We start from the raw sequence: 17,457 nt of genomic DNA, 5'->3' as shown, positions 1-17,457 counted from the left end.
GTGTTGCGCTATGAGACTTCTCCCTCTTTGTGTCCAATGCATATACATGTTGATGCTTGTGGATGAAGTGTGAGCAGAATTTTTCATTACGCGCCAAGAGCTTGGCTGGTAAATCCTGTTGTTGGGGTCACTGTGATGTGTGGAGGGTGAGGGCGTCGACTCCTCTAAGCTATACAAACGCTACTGATCTCTATACATTAAGAGCATTGCGTCTGGTAAGAGGCCTCATTGTCTTTCAGGCACCTTAAGCACTGGAGTACCTTTTGCAATATGAGCACAGCGCACTTTGCTAAGAATATTGGACTTTATATGATTACCGATTTTTCATTTTTGAGCGATTCATGAATTAATGTATTAACATAGTTTTATATTTTTGATATGTTATTTTTGTATTGCACTATATTTTCTCAATATTGATTCATCTATTCATTTGTTTAGTTTAGATTGCACAATTTTGAATACATGTGTATTATGTATTTTCACATGCACATCTGTTAAAGTTATCATATTCATTTGTTGTCATTTAAGGGAACAGCACACTCTTATTTTAGCTATTTAGCAGAGCTTGGTATTCAGGTTTATTAGGGTGCAGCAGTTACAAGATTTTTACAACCAAGCTCGAAGTTTTCTTTCATAGATTGGCTAAAAATATATACTATGCCAAATTATTATTGGGTGAAGCTCTACGTCTGGGTAGAGTAATTAGGTGCTATGCATCTTGGAGTAGAGGCTCCTGTGGATGAGAGTTCTAGAATCTTCCACTGTGGAGGTAAAACTTGCCCTCCTGTGACATCTTTAACCACTTGCTTACTGGGCATTTAAACCCCCCTCCTGTCCAGACCAATTTTCAGCTTTCAGCACTGATACACTTTGAATGACAATTGCGTGGTCATACAACACTGTACCCAAATGAAATTTTTATGATTTTTTCCCCCCAAATATAGCTTTCTTTCTGTAGTATTTGATCACCTCTGTGGTTTTTATTTTTTGTTAAAAAGACCATTTAAAAAAAAAAAAAAAAAAAAAAAAAAAAAGTTTTTCTCCTTCATTGATGTACGCTGATGAGGCGGCACTGATGGGCACAGATAGCTGGCGGTGATGGGCACTGATTGGTGGCAATAATGGGCACTGGTTGGTTACACTGATAGGCAGCACTGCTAGGTGGCACTAATTGGCACCACTGGTGGGCATTGATAGGTGGCACTGGTGGGCACTGGCAGGTGGCACTGGCAGGGGGTACTGGTGGGCACAGATGAGGCAGAATTGCCTCTTCCTCTTCGGGACCGATGTCCCTTGCACATAAGCCGGTGATTGGCTTTTTTTTTTCTCCTCATGCTGTTAGTTTTGAGGAGAACTGTTATGTTTTATTAGTTTTTATTGGAGTTTTATAATACAATGAACAAAAATCTCGACTTTACATTATGGAAGATGTAACATGTTTAGGGAGTTACACATTGAATAATATAACATACTATGTGATTTCGTCTCTTATAGCTAACTTAGACCATTATTGTCTTCTTATGAAAACTATAGCATTTTTATTTAGGTAGGTGTGGCTTGTAAGCCTTTCTTACGTAGGAATTTTAAACCATGACCTAATATATAAGTCAACTCCTAAGCCTTAACGTTTGATTTACCCACTAGGGAGAACCAGCTCTCCATCTGACTATCGGGGGAGCCTGGCACTTCCGGTCGTGCGGGCATCTCTTTAAATGGCCAAGTTGGCAATGTACCATTGAGTATAAATGAAGAAAACAACATAATAATTGAAACAAAAATGGAAACCCCTTAATTAAATGTTATTAAAAGAAGTGGGGAAGATTAGAACAGAGTACTGAAAAGGTGCATGTTGAAGTGGAAGTCCGGCCACAACCTAACTAAGCTTAAAGTGATTGTAAAGCTTCTGTTTTTTTTTTTTTTTTTTTTAAAACATGTCATACTTACCTCCACTGTGCTGTTCGTTCTGCACAGAGTGGCCTTAATCATCCTCTTCTGGGGTTCCTCAGGGGCGCTATCAGCTTCTCTCCGCATCGTATAACCCCCTAGGAGAAGCGCTCTCCCGGGGGTTACCTTGCGGGCACACTTCCCAGTCCAGCACTTGCATCCATAGACGCAGAATGCCGGATTCTGCCCTGCCCCCCGGGTCATTGGATTTGATCGACAGCAGCGGGAGCCAATGGCTGCGCTGCTATCAATCTATCCAATCAAGAGCCGAGAACCCCCGACAGAGAGGAAGAGCGTGTCTCCGCCTTGGGAATTACAGGGCTCAGGTGAGTAAAATGGGGGGGCTAGGGGGCCGGTCACTGTCAGAAGTTTTTTCACCATAATGCATAGGATGCATTAAGGTGAAAAAACACGAGGTTTTAAAACCCCTTTAAGCCTGTTCCCATCCCAATTCTTAGCCCTATATTACCTAGCCTTCAAATGAAGCATGTGTATACTTAATCTAAGCGTGCTGCAGTGCATTCACATCATCTCTCTAGCAGCAGTGCTTAGGTTGATATCACTCATGGGTTTATTATGAGGCATCCATTGTCAGCTTTCACTCCTCTCCCCTGAAGCCAGCACTGGAAGCCAATCATGTGACCGGACCAGAGCACCCTTCGATAAGTATAAGCATTTTTTTTTTACATGGTAGTTAATATAGGGCTTAGAATGGGGGTGGGAGTAGTTGTAAGATTAGTTAGATTTTGACTGGACTTAAAACTGAGATGGCAGGATAATCTACTGGGACAGACCACTTATTGAAAAACTCTTTCCACTGGATAGGAGCTTAGCAATGATTTTTGTAAGATCTTTTCTGGATTGATACAATCGTCATAAACGGCCCATTCTATTTCTTCTTTGTACCCAAAAGGGGATGGCTAGATAAAGGAGAATCAATTGTGACAATGCCAAGGCTTTTGCACACAGAAGTGGCCATATCCATGTTGGCAAGCATTTTGCGTGAAGCTGTAACTTCAGTTGTATAGGAGCCTAGGGGGTGAGAAATTTTTACAGCCTCCTCTACCACAACCTCAAATAGAGGAGATGGAGGGGGCCTGGAAATTTGGAGCCCTGAACAGAGATGACTGTAATAAAGTGTCACTAAACCCAGTGATATGAAAAAAGTTCATCCGCCTCCCCCCACAGTGCCCACAGGTTATAAATCATCTTTTTACATTAAAATGATGCCAATGTATACCTTTTTGGATGATCTGCATACCACGGTTACATAATAAACTGCACAGTTTCTCCAGTGCTGAGAGTTCAGGTAAAAGGAGATTTCCACTGTAGCCTGTATACACGCCCACGTGTGATGTCAATATAAATGTGACCTGGCTATCTCTGAGAACAAGTGTTCTCTCCAGCATAAAAGACAACTGAGCATGTGCAGTTCGGCTACCCTGCCTGTTTTAGCTGGCCTTCCCCAGATGGACAGTGCAGGAGGGGGTAGGATAAAACAGCCTTTTTACACAATGCTGAGGAATAATCCCTTAAGTTCCACAGTGCGTATAACAAGCATGCTATGCTGCATATACAGGCTGATTTTACTGTAGTGGGTTTAGTAACACTTTAAAATATATTAAAGCTGTAAGTTGTCCAAGAAATTGTGACATACTTGCAGTAACGGCTTCCATTGTCAGGCAGACCACTTGTTGAATACCTAAAACAGAAGCAGAGTTGGATGCGGAGACTGGTGATAAAATTGGGTCCTACTCGAGTGTGGGCCTTTGACATAGCCGATGTTTGCCTGAGATTTTGCCATGGCTCCCTTTTGCCTGTTTCTGACATAGCTATGGGGGGGATTCCCTATGGGGGGACTCCGTGGAGCAGGGTGCGGAATATATGCCTTTTTGTCATGAGTACCTTATGAAGGCTTTAGGCAGAAGGTGCAGTAAAGTGTGAGACCAGTGGTGTTATTTGAAAACCCTGGTCATGTACCTGAGACTAAGCTCAGGTTGAGTGGTTGTGTTTTAGTACCAAGTTTGAAATGTTTACACTGTAAATTTAATACATTCCAAACACAGCCCCGTTTATTTTTTTTATGTTTTTTACATTAATGGTCAGAGATACTGTGTTGCGTTTGTTAAAATATGATTTTTTTTATATCAGACATAAGATACATGGGTCAATATTACAATAATAGGTTTTTTAAAACCGCTTACCTGTAAAATCCTTTTCTTTGAGTACATCATAGGACACAGAGCCTTAAAGTGGATGTAAACCAAACATTTTTTTTATTTTTTTATCATACTGTAGAGTATAAGATTTGCTATAATTTGAGCCCAGTCTTGCCACACAGAGTTAATCCATCTCTAAGCAATCCTCTTTTATTGTTCAGTGAGACAATTCTTGACAAACTGAGAAAAACTTTGTCAAATCCTCCACCTTGCTGTGAGTGACAGGTGATTTACATCTCGTGCACTAGCCTAAGACATGCATTATTTTTTTAATTCCCTCCCCCACTCCTTTCTTCAGCAGCTCTGCAAGGATTGGCTGTTCCACACCTCAGCATGATTACGCATGCTGAAGTCATGTGGTTACTTTTCTGTCTTTTCACTGGATGTTAGAGATCATAGCAGAAGTTCAGCAGAAGTTCAGTGTTAGAAATACACAGGAGAAAATGCATATTGACAAGGGGAGTGTAGAGGTGGGCGGGGAGTCTACTGACATCACGACTCCACCCACCGACCTCCAGACAACAGACCAACCCACAGAATCTGCCGTTTTTCGGGTCTGATAACAGACAGAGGGGAGACATTTGACAGGTAAAGATACATGCAGGAGGCAGGTATATCCTTATAGATAACCCCTATGGCAGTAGTTTAGAAAGGATGACATTGGGTTTACATCCACTTTAAGTATTTACTTAGTGGGTTATAGCTACCTTCAGGTGTTGGCAGATCAAATACAGGAAGTTAACTCCCCTATATAACCCCTCCTCCTTCCTGGAGTCCTCAGTTTTTGTAGCCAAGCAATATAAGCAATATACTTACACCCTATAAAAAGAGGGACGGGACCCTCTGTGTCCTATGATGTACTCCAAGAAAAGGATTTTACAGGTAAGCGGTTTTAAAAATACTATTTTCTTTAATCGTACATCACAGGACACAGAGCCTTAAGTATTTACTTAGTGGGACGTCCCATAACAATGCTACTTGAGGGGAGGGAGACACAACCCGTAGGGCACCCCCAGACCTTGAGGACTTATACTGCTGCCTGCAGCACACTACGCCCGAAGGCGATATCCTCATTCCTTCTTACATCCACTTGGTAAAATTTTGTGAATGTATGGACCAAAGACCAAGTTGCGGCCTTGCAGATGTGAGCAAAGGAGGCCTGGCGACGCACTGTCCAAGAAGCACTAACCGCTCTGGTAGAGTGCACCTTAAACTTGAATAGGGGGAATCTTACCCCTTAAATCATAAGTTTGAATTATAACTTGCCGAATCCACTTAGCAACAGTGAATTTCGACGCTGCCTGTCCTTTTTTAGGACCCTCTGGCAGAATAAATAAGACATCAGTCTTACGAATCTGAGCAGTTCTCTTTAAATATATTTTCACTGCTCTCACTGCATCAAGACAATGTAGTGTCTTTTCTTCCCTGGAACATGGTTTTGGGAAAAACGATGGCAGGACAAGATCTTCATTCAGATGAAAGCCTGAAACCGCTTTTGGCAAAAAGTCTGGACAAGGGCGTAACCCCCCTCTGTCCTCATGAATAATCAAATATGGCTCTTTACAAGAAAGAGCAGCCAATTCTGAAACCCTCCTTGCTGAGGATATAGCAACCAAAAATATCAGATTCCTAGTCAGAAGGACTAAGGGAACATGCTGTAATGGTTCAAATGGCGGTTTTTGTAACACTGACAAAACTAAAATTCAAGTCCCAAGGGGTTAAAGGTGATTTAACTAACAGATTAATCTGCATCACCCCTTGAATAAAACCCCGGACTAAAGAATGCATAGCAAGTGGTCTTTGAAACAAAACCGATAAGGCTGAGACTTGGCCCTTAATAGTACTTAGGGCCAACTTCATCTCTACGCCCAATTGTAAAACGGCAAGAATTCTGCCTATAATATATCTCCGAGGGTGCCAACCCTTGGATTCACAGAAGAAAACGTAAGCTTTCTAAACTCTATAATATACAGCTCTAGAAACTGGTTTCCTTGCATCGATTAAAGTTGAGATAACTAACCTGGAAAGCCTAAGCTTCTTCAGAATGTGGGTTTCAATAGCCATGCCGTTAATTTAGCGTTCATAAAGTAGAATGGAATATTGGCCCCTGCGATAGCAGGTCTGGCCTTAGTGGGAGAGGCCTAGGACCCTCAACTGCCATCTTTATGATCTCTGCATACCATGCCCTTCTGGGCCATGCTGGTGCTACCAGAATTACCAGCTTTCTTTCCAGCTTGATCCTGCAAAGAAGTCGTGGCAGCAACTGAATAGGGGGAATTATTATTATTATATATTATACAGGATTTATATATAGCGCCGACAGTTTACGCAGCGCTTTACAACATTAGGGCAGACAGTACAAGTACAATACAATTCAATACAGGAGGAATCAGAGGGCCCTGCTCGTTAGAGCTTACAATCTAGGAGGGAGGGTCAAGTTATACAAAAGGGTAATAGCTGTGTGGGATGAGCTAATGGAGAAAATAGTGCAGTTGCTAGATGGAGGCAGGATAGGCTTCTCTGAAGAGGAAAGTTTTCAGGGATCGCCTAAAAGTGGATACATTTGGAGACAGTCTGACAGATTGGGGTAGGGAATTCCAGAGGACGGGCGAGGCTCAGGAGAAGTCCTGGAGGCGGATATGGGAGGAGGTGATGAGGGAGCTAGAGAGCAAGAGATCTTGGGAGGAACGGAGATGGCGTTTAGGTTGGAATTTTGAGACTAGGTTAGTGATGTAGCTGGGGGCACAGTTGTGGATGGCTTTGTAACTTATTGTTAGTATTTTGAATTTAATTCGTTGGGCGAGTGGTAGCCAATGGAGGGATTGGCAGAGAGGGGTAGCAGACACTGAGCGGTTTGTAAGGTGGATGAGTCTGGCAGCCGCATTCATGATGGACTGAAGGTAAGCCAATGAGGAGTGAGTTGCAGTAGTCAAGGCGAGAGATAACCAGGGAGTGAATCAGGAGCTTTGTGGTTTCACTGGTTAGAAAGGGACGTAGTTTAGAGATGTTGCGGAGGTTGAGGCGGCAAGCTTTGGAAAGTGATTGGATGTGGGGCTGAAAGGAGAGTTCAGAATCTAGGATAACACCTAGCACCCTGACATGTGCGGACGAGTGGATGGTTTTGCCATTGCTCTTCACAGAGAAGTCAGGGGAAGAGGCACGTACGGGAGGAAATATGATAAGCTCGGTTTTGGACAAGTTGAGTTTGAGGAAGTGGTGTGACATCCATACAGATATGTCGGTTAATAAGTTAGTGATTCGTGAGGAGACTGATGGAGTGAGTTGAGGGGTGGAGAGATAGATTTGTGTGTCATCAGCATAGAAATGATATTGAAAGCCGTGAGAGGCTATCAACTGACCCAGGGAAGAGGTGTAGATTGAAAATAAAAGAGGTCCAAGAACAGAACCTTGGGGGACCCCGACAGAGAAGGGAAGAGGAGTAGAGGAAGTAGAATTGTCAGTGACACTTTAGGTGCGTTGGGATAGGTAGGATGAGAGCCACTGAAGAGCACAGTCACTGAGACCGAGGGAGTAAAGTTTTTCGAGGAGGAGGGGGTGGTCAACCGTGTCAAAGGCAGCTGAAAGATCCAGAAGTAGGAGTACAGAATAGTGTCCGTTGGTTTTTGCAGTTAGTAGGTCATTTGTGAGTTTTAAAAGAGCAGTTTCTGTGGAGTGTTGAGGGCGAAATCCAGATTGAAGGGGATCAAGAAGGTTGTTTTTAATGAGGTGGTCACTCAGTTGGTTGTAAACCAGGTGTTCAAGGAGTTTAGAGGAAAAAGGGAGCAAGGAGATAGGGCGTAGGTTGTTAAGATTGGTAGGGTCCAGGGACGGTTTTTGGAGTATGGGAGTGACCAGTGCATGTTTTAGAGCATCGGGGAAGACGCCAGAGGTGAGGGAGAGATTGAAGATGTGGGTTAGAGAGTGTAGGATGGGGTCAGAGGGTGACCATAGCATTTGAGAGGGAATAGGGTCCAGAGGACAGGTGGTTAGGTGGGCGATAGAAAGGAGTTTAGCAACTTTGTCTGGAGAATGCATAGATCAGTGAGAACTGATCCCACTGGGTCACTAACGCATCTGTTCCGCATGCGAATGGATCCCTTGTCCTGGACACAAAGTTGACTAACTTCATGTTGAATCTGGACGCTAGAGGATCTACGTCTGGAGTCCCCCATCTTTGGCAAACGGCCCGAAAAATGGGGTGAATAGACCATTCCCCTGGGAATAACTGCTGGCGACTCAAGTAGTCCACGTGCCAATTCTCTACTCCCGGGATAAAAACTGCCGATAGGCATGGGACATTCTTTTCTGCTCAAGTTAGAATATGGTTCACCTCTCTCTGAGCTGAGAGACTCTTGGTGTCCCCTTGGTGATTGATGTAAGCCACAGCTGTGGCATTGTCAGATTGAATCCTGACAGAACGACTGAATCGGGGGAAAAGCGTAGATCAGTGAAAACTGATCCCACGGAGTTACCAGCGCATCTGTTCCATATCCGAGTGGATCCCTTGTTCTGGACACAAAGTTGACTAACTTCATGTTGAATCTGGACGCTAGAAGATCTATGTCCGGAGTCTCCCATCTTTGGCAAACAGCCGAAACACTTCGGGGTGAAGAGACCATTCTGCTGGGAATAACTGCTGGCGACTCAAGTAGTCGGCCTGCCAATTTTCTACTCCCGGAATGAAAATTGCCGATAGGGATGGGACATTCCTTTCTGCCCAAGTTAGCATATTGGGCCCCCTTGGTGATTGATATAGGCCACAGCCGTGGCATTGTCGGATTGAATCCGGACTGAACAATTCTTTAACCTGGGAGGTCCAGGTTTTCAGAGCCAGATACACTGCCTGAATCTCTAGGATGTTGATGCGCAGGGCTCTTTCGAGTTTTGACCACTGTCCCTGGACAGTCGTCTCCTCTAGTACCACTCCTCAGCGTGAGAGGCTGGCATCTGTCATTGCTACTTTCCAGATTATTGGTCTGAAGGATTTCCCCTTCAGCAAATTCTGGCTTCGTAACCAACTGAGGCTTTGAGACACTCTTGGGGACAGCCGCATTGGCAAGTCCACAGCTTGGATTGTCTTGTTCCAAGCAGAGAGGATTCTGTTTTGCAACAGTCTTGAATGGAACTGGGCATAGGGGACTGCTTCGAATGAAGCTACCATCTTTCCTAACAACCTCATGCAAAGGTGAATGGAAGGATTTGCTTTTGGCCTGACCATCCGTACCAGCTCTTGTATGGAGCTGATCTTTGCTGGAGGCAAGAACACCCTTTTCTGGGCTGTATCTATGATAAGGGCTAAGTAATCCATCCTTCTTACTGGTTTTAAGGAAGACTTCTCTAGGTTGAGGATCCAACCGAGACTTTCCAGGTAACCGGTTGTAATGCGTACACTTTGCCTTAAGCTGGTCTATTGACTGGTCTATTAACTGGTCTATTAACAATAGATTGTCTAGGTACGCCAACACTGTTATGCCCTGTGCCCTTAACATGGCTAGAGGTGGGGCCAATATTTTTGTGAATACCCGTGCTGTGGCTAGCCCAAAGGGTAAGGCAGCGAACTGAAAGTGCCGCTGTTCCACTTTGAAATCGCAGAAACCTTTGGTGATAATATTGGGAAATATTTTGAGCAAATTTTTAGGAACCGATTTAGATTTTTTAGATCCAGAATGGGTCTGACATCTCCATTTGGTTTTGGTACCGTAAACAGGTTTGAATAGAAACCCAAACCTTGTTCTTTTGTGGGGATCTGTACGATTACCTCTTGAGTCCATAATCGGTCTAATGCTTGAAACAGGGATTGTCTTTTCCCTGGATCCTTGGGAACGTTTGATCTCAGAAAGTGAGATGGTGGAAACTCCCGAAACTCTAGTTGGTATCCTAGAGTCACTGTGGAGAGAGCTCATTTTTCCTGAGTTTGCCTCTGCCAGACTTCTGCAAAATTCAGAAGTCTTCCCTCCACCTTGGTGAGGGGAGACGCCTCTTCATGAAGAGGTCTTAGTATTCTGCTTTGTTATCTTGCGGCTCCAGGTCTTCCTTTGAGCCTGACCCTGCGATTTTCCTCTGGGATCTGACAGTGGAAGCCGTCTCCACTGCCTAGAGGCGGATGCGCTTGGCGCAGGAGAGAAAGTCTGTTTAAATTAAGGACATTTATACTTTCTTTTGACTGGCAAAAGAATACTTTTTCCACTGGAAATTGTCTGGATGTATTTATCCCAGGGCCGGTACTGGGGAGGGGGGTGCCCTGGTTGGAACAAATTACCATGGGAAGGGGGGCGCAGTGCTGGCAGTGTGCTGCTAAAAATGTTTTGGGCATACTGTGATTACCACCAACCGGCTGCACTACAATCCCGCACAGCTGCCTGCAAGGATGTTCCGAGTGCGCTTCTGCACCCAGCACAACAATAAGTCCCGGTCTTCCCTTTCCTGTCAGGCGGAGCCATGGAGTGATCTCCGCCCAACAGGCACTTCCGAGTAAGAGGTGCCCTGCCAACAGACTGAGCCGAGTGTACTGTGTACTCGGCTAGGCTCAGCTCCACTCGGCTCCGCTCGCAGTCACGCCCAGTGCTGCCTCCTAGCCTTTAGGTCCCGTAATTGAACCGGTGTTGTGTCCATCAAAGGAGCCGGGTCAAGGGACTAGACGGGGCATGACTGCGAGCGGAGCCAAGTACACAGACAGTACACTCGGCTCGGCTTATCGCGGCGCTTCACTTGCCCTCAGACAGCGGGGAGGAGCCGAGAGGAGCCGAATACACAGCACATCTGGCTCCGTGCATCTCGGCGGCGCTAAATTTAAAAACCCATCATGCTGCAATTTTGGGCAAGGCTGCAGATGGAAACTAAGGAAGGCTGCATTGATGGGCATTTAAAATGTAAGTTTTTTTTCCTTAAACTTTCCTCCTAAACTTAGGGTGCGTGTTATATGCCGATAAATACGGTATTTAAATGTGTGAGTAAACTCTGATTCTATCAAATTAAATCTAATTTAATTTGTATTGTTTTAAGTAATGTTTTCCTGCTTTGAAATGACACTGACTCTTTCTTTATGGGGGGGGGGGCACAGCTTGCCATCTTCGCCCTGGGCTCCGGATGACCTTGTCCCAGCACTGATTTAGCCAAATCATCGCCCCCCATGAAATGGGAAACTAGACAGTAGGTTTTTGCAGGGTGCTTTGGCAGACCAACCCTTTAGCCAAAGGGTCCTACGCATGTGTACTAGCACAAGTGCAAGGCGAGACGCCTGGTAAATAGAATCCTTTATAGCATCTATGGCAAAACATAATGCTTTTGGTAAATCGGTCAACTCACTGGCCTGTGCAGGGAGCTCGTTAAGGGCCTCTGTGAACTGGTCTTTTAAGGACTGACAGATGACTATAGCTACAATTGCAGGCTGAGCAACAGTACCTGCTAAAGAAAAAAAAAAAGGATTTTAACAGGAATTCCAACTTTTTATCTGTTGGATCCTTTAGCATTTGTGCATTGTCCACTGGACAAGTTAAACTTTTTTCACACTGGAAATCGCAGCATCTTCTGCTGGAACTTTCTATTTGTGTGGACTGGAAACGCATGCACTGGTTGTGAAGGTTTCAAGGAACCCAAACTTTCAGCTGACTCTGTTAGGGGTAGCATGAAAGTGGAGCGAACCATGTCCATAAGGATTTGTACCTCAGATTGTGAAGCTGCAACTTCAACTGTTGTTTCCTCGCAGAGGAGTAATCGGTTTGCTTTTCCTGATCGTTTGAGGGTAATACCTCATCCTGTCCCCACTGTTCCCCTGTAAGGGGTTTGGAGTGGGAGAGAGGGATCTAGCACGTTTCTTATCCCCTTTAATGGAGGATGTGATTAAAGCAGCTGATCTTCCTTCTAAGCCCTGCAGGGCAGAGGAAATTGCATCTTCAGTCACGTATACAGGGGCTGAAGTGTGAGAAGCAGTTGCACCACCAATTGCTTCCAATGACTCACCCTGGCTTGCCATGTCAGGTATCTCCGGAGAGGATGACAATGTGGAGGCATGTCTGGAGTTCCCAGCGCCTGGGGGTGGTTTTGGTACCTTAGTAGTAAGCCTTGAAGCCATAGAGCAAAGCACAAAAAGCAAAGGTAATCTAAGAACTGTTCTACTATTGTTCAAATAAATAGAAAAAAACGTGGTAGCATAGAATGATCTAATGCTAAACAATACGTTTTTTCCTGTACTGCAAATGCCTTTGTAAACCCCTCACGTGCACCAGCGCTTTTGTGTACTGTGGCAGCCTTGCTTCGGCTGCTCTTATAGACACTGTCTTTTCCCAGAGTATCAGCTTTAAAGAGGAAGTAAAGACAGGAAAAAAAAAAAAACACACACCCTGCATGCGCGAGGGATCCGTTAGCAGCGGCATGCTCAGTGCGCCGTAGACATCGGTGCCAGTCTTTTGCAAATCTCCCCTAAACCGTGTAGGTTTAGGAGATATTTGTTGCACCTACAGGTAAGCCTTAATCTAGGCTTACCTGTAGGTAAAGGTGGTCCCAGAGGGTTTACAACCACTTTAAGCTTTTTCAGGTGTGATCCTGATTGCCTATGCGCCACACCCTTTCCTGTGCTTTAGCAAGAGTCACCTCAGAGAGGAGGCAGGGGAGGGGGGGAGGGGATTTACACAGCCTTTTTATCAGCTTTTCAGATTTAAGCTTGTTTAAACATAACATGTATCCCTATCCATTCAGTTTCCCCATTTAGGAGGAGAGAAGACCCCCCCCCCCCCTCCAGCTGCTGAGACACACGCTGTATTAGCACAAATTTAAACAGGGTCTATACACTATTACTCCCTCTAGAGGAGTTTTTACAATATAAAATATAATACAGTATAATTGAAAGAAAAGTCATAGGTGGTCTTTGCAGTTCCTATGCTTTCCTCTTTCCTTTTCCTCACTGCAGGATACTCTGTTGGACCATGTATAGCACCCCTCAGGACAGCTTTAGGTAATGTAGGAAGACCACAAAGAGTCCTGGTTCCTAGGGTCCAGCCCTCAAAGAGGAGCATTACAGGCAAAACCTCATTCTTGTATGCTAGGCCCGGGTACCATCCTGGAGCCGCAGTGGCGGGATGGATCCGGTTGTGGAGGCTTTTTAAATCCAGCATGGATCCCTCCTGGAGCTCCGCAGAGCACATCTTCACTCGTGTCAATACCTTTAGACACTGGCGAAAAAACTGAGGACTCCTGGAAGGAGGAGGGGTTATATAGGGGAGTGAACTTCCTGTATTGGGTGTGCCTGTGTCAACACCAGAAGGTAGCTATAACCCACTAAGTAAATACTTAGGGCTCTGTGTCCTATGATGTACGATAAAGAAAGTGAGTTGGTCAGATTACTGTCAGTTTTTTGGTTTTTTTTTTGACTTGAGTAGATTTCTCAAACAAATGCGGTCTCATACAATAGGTATGTAGATACCATTGTTGTATTCAATTGACAGTTTTCAGCAGGCTATTGTCTCTATAGCTACAGTAAACAAGAAAGAAACGTACTTGTTTGAGGTTCTTTCAGCTTTCAAACTGAAAGAATGACTGTTAGATTACTGTCAGGTGTTGGCTTCAGTAGACAATGGATACGTAGATACCTTTGTTGTACTCAATTGACAGTTTTCAACAGTCCATTGTTTCTACAGCTACAGTAAACAGGTATGTTTTCTGTTTGGTAACTACGGTAAACAGTCTGACACATAAAAGGGGAATTCAGGCATAAGCTAGGGACACACACATCATGCTTTGAAGATCAGAAGCCATTAAGGACACAAGAACAGTGCCTGATCCCCCAGAAGAATCGTTGCCAATGGAGATCACGAACATACAGTAACAGAAGATAAGTAACCTTTAAGTGTATTTGTACTGGTATAGACCATAGGCTGTTCATTTGCTAGGTATTTTTCTTGTTATAGATGTCTGTCAGTCTTGTATTGTATTCATAAGATTGTAATAGTTTTGTATGTACAGCATCTTTGTATAGTAAAAGCACATTTACACACCACAGAAATCTCAGCTTCCTTGCTTATACCACAGAGTAACCTTGCTAGATAGACGCAAGCAAAACAGATACATACAGCGCTTGCAACTCAATAGGCAAAACAAAAGTAATAACAAAAAGTTCAACAGTGTAAATAAACATATATTGCTAATAATGTCCCATATAAAGTGCTCTTGTGCTCCAATCTTCATCAAAGTGGTAGTTCTCCAAACTTTAAGCCCTCATGCACACAGGCTGTTAAAAAAACGTTATGAAAACGCCAGTATCTTTGCAGTGATTTTTTTAAACTTTTTTCAGCGTTTTTGCAATAGCGTTTTTTAGCGTTTTTGAGCGTTTTTCCGCGTTAGCGTTTTTGAGCGTTTTTTTTTTTTCAAAATTTTTTTTTTTCAATGGATCAAAAACGCTAAAAAACGTTGGTGAATGACGTTTTTGAGCGTTTTTACAGCTGAAAAACGTCTTTCAGAACCCACTGGTCCTGGGTTTTTTTTACAGCTTAAAAACACCTATGCCACTTGCAGCTCAAAAACGCCTAGGTGGGCATGAAGCCATAGACTAACATAGACAGGCCTTTTTAAGCTGCAAAAAAAGCTCAAAAAAGCAGCTGTAAAAACGTCCGTGTGCATGAGGACTAAGAAAGAAACAAGAAACAAAAAAGCATTTGCAGACATTGAAAGTGTAATAAGCAATGTTCTAGCCTTCTTGGCTACGGATTGACGTTCGTGGAGAAGCCAACTTCTTTTCTGATACATTAGCTGATGGAGGTACATGCATTGAGAATGACAAACACTTGTGAAATCACTGGGGTTGATTTACTACAAGTACCATATTTATCGGCGTATAACACGCACCCCAAGTTTAGGAGGGAATTTTAAGGAAAAAAACTTACATTTAAATGCCCATCAATGCAGCCTTATCAGTGTCCATCTGCAGCCTTGTAGTGTCATTTGCAGCCTTTCAGTGTCATCTGCAGCATTTCAGTGTCATTTGCAGCATTTCAGTGTCATTTGCAGCATTTCAGTGTCATTTGCAGCATTTCAGTGTCATTTGCAGCATTTCAGTGTCATCTGCAGCCTTGCCCAGTGACACTGTAGACATGTCAGTGTCACTGCAGTTTTTAAACATGGTGCCGCCGAGAGACACAGAGCCAGTCCTGTGTGTCTCGGCGGCTCTCGGCTCCTCTCGTAGACCTGTGGGCGGAGCCGAGCGCCATATACATAGCCGAGTGTACTCGGCTAGGTTCGGCTAGCTCCGCTCACAGTCACGCCCAGTCCCTGTGTTATGTCCATCATAGGGAGGGACTGGGCGTGACTGAGCGGAGCTAGCCGAACCTAGCCAAGTACACTCGGCTATGTATGTATGTCGGCGGCGCTCGCTTCTCCGCTCACAGTCAGCAGGGGATCGGTGTATAACACGCACCCACAATTTTCCCCTGATTTTAAGGTAAAAAAAGTGCGTGTTGTACGCCGATAAATACAGTAAATAGTCTGTGCAATTTGGAAATCATTTTCCCTAGAGCTTAGTGAATGTGGTAAAGCTCTGATGATTTCCATCATGCAATCGTGTAAGCAAACATGCTGTTTCTCTCTGCTCCCCCCCAACCACCACTTTGTAAAGAATACTCAATCAGAAGCTTCACCACATTCACTAAGCTGTGGGGAAAACAGGTGCAACTGAACTGGCAAAGTGCACAGTCTATTTGCCTTTAGTAAACTAACCTCACGGACACACAGGCAGTCTATTTCCATTTGAGTGACCTATAAAGGAGAGCAGAACTGTCCCTGTCTGTTCCACTATGCAGACCCGCTCAGTGGTGATCAGTGAAGAGTTCCCCCCGAGCAGGCAGATTCCCTATGGCGGAGGAGTGTGAAAATAGACATAGAAACTGATTGGTAACCAGTGGCTGCGGCTCCATTAGGGGTGCCATGCACCCGGCCCCTAATCTACATGCAGGGTACCGGACGCATGGTTTTCAATGTTTTTTTTTTTTTTTTTACTTTTTTGAAGCACACGATTAGAGCCTGAGGCTCTTAACTGGCTTCAAAAAAAGGGTGAGCTCGGGGGGAGCACTGCGCCCTGAGCCCACCCAGTTATATTACATTAGCAAATTAATATTCGCTAATGTCTTCCTGCTTCTGCTCCTGGCCAATCAGGAAGTGGGCCCCAAGACCTGATTGGCCAGGGAGTCTTAGGACTCCCGGCCAATCGGGTCTCAGGATCCACTTCCTGTTCAGCCGTGAGGAGAAGCAGTGGCCTCTCGGCATTGATTCCTGGCTTCATAGAGTCTGTCCTGTCCTAGCAGAGCCCATAGCAGAAGCCCGGGCCAGGAGCATGTATTGGCCACAGCTCCCTGTCAGGGGAAGGATGAGCGGGAGCCAGTGCAGGGAGCAGTGTGAGTACGGAGGCTGGCCTGTGCAGGGGGGGGTTGGTGGCATGATGTGTGAGTGACGGGGGCAGGTTTGATTAATAGTTTTTTTTTTTTGAGTGACTTAGGAGTAAAGGGTATTTAAAGTAGAGAAAGTCTGCATCCTATAGGGTTAAATCACTAATTCAGGGTTTTTTCTTAACCCTTTATATACTGAGGAAAGATTTGAGCATTTTTTTTCCCCCTCTTTCTGGTCCTTTGTTATACAGACTTTGAACATCCATTATTGGCAATGGGGAATAATGCCATTTTCCCATTATAATGTATAATGTGTCACATGGAATGTTTTCAGATTATGTCAGATAATTTAGCTTTTTCTTCCCCAACACTGGATTTGAGCAGTTGCTGTTGTCAGTGGTAAGCAATGTATTTTCATAGTATAATTTATATAGAACTGTATTGTGTGTTTTCCCTCCTTCTGGTTCTTTTAATATAGAGTTTGAGCATATGTAGCACCCTCCTAGGTAGGTTGCTAGGATGTACAGTATATAGTTAGTATAGAGTGGTCTCCTGCTTAACAGGAAACTAAGGTAAAATATAGTAGTTTTCCTGCCTAACGGAGACTGAATTGTTACAGCCAGGGAGTCCTGTGTGTTTAACAGTGTCACTGTATTAGAATTGATTTGCGTAAATCCATGCAGTTTTGGAAATTGCTGGGTGGACAGAAGTGACTCATGCAGATCAGAGGCATGAATATGGATGCCATCCCAGCCAATTTCAGGCATAGGGCCTTATGCATGCTGGGAAGGGGTATTCATATTCAGTGAGGAGACACAGGAAGTAATCTTTGCCTGGAGGGGAAGGTTCAGTTGAGGAGGGGCCGCCTTGCCCCCCTCAGGCCCTGCTGTCATTTGGCCTTGGGCTGGAGAGCTGACCCACGGTCT

The 17,457-nt window shown here is 44.4% G+C and overlaps 1 protein-coding gene across 3 annotated transcripts in view; it reads right to left on the bottom strand.

Moving 5' to 3' along the window:
* TOM1 (target of myb1 membrane trafficking protein) overlaps positions 1-17,457 on the bottom strand; it is a 532,535-nt gene that overhangs the window by 180,639 nt on the left and 334,439 nt on the right. The window lies entirely within an intron of this gene.

The sequence above is a fragment of the Aquarana catesbeiana genome, linkage group LG07, assembly GCF_042186555.1.
Source record: "Aquarana catesbeiana isolate 2022-GZ linkage group LG07, ASM4218655v1, whole genome shotgun sequence".
NCBI lineage: Eukaryota > Metazoa > Chordata > Amphibia > Anura > Ranidae > Aquarana > Aquarana catesbeiana.
The sequence above is the reverse complement of the archived record's forward strand: the minus strand, read 5'-3'. Positions and strand labels throughout refer to the sequence as shown.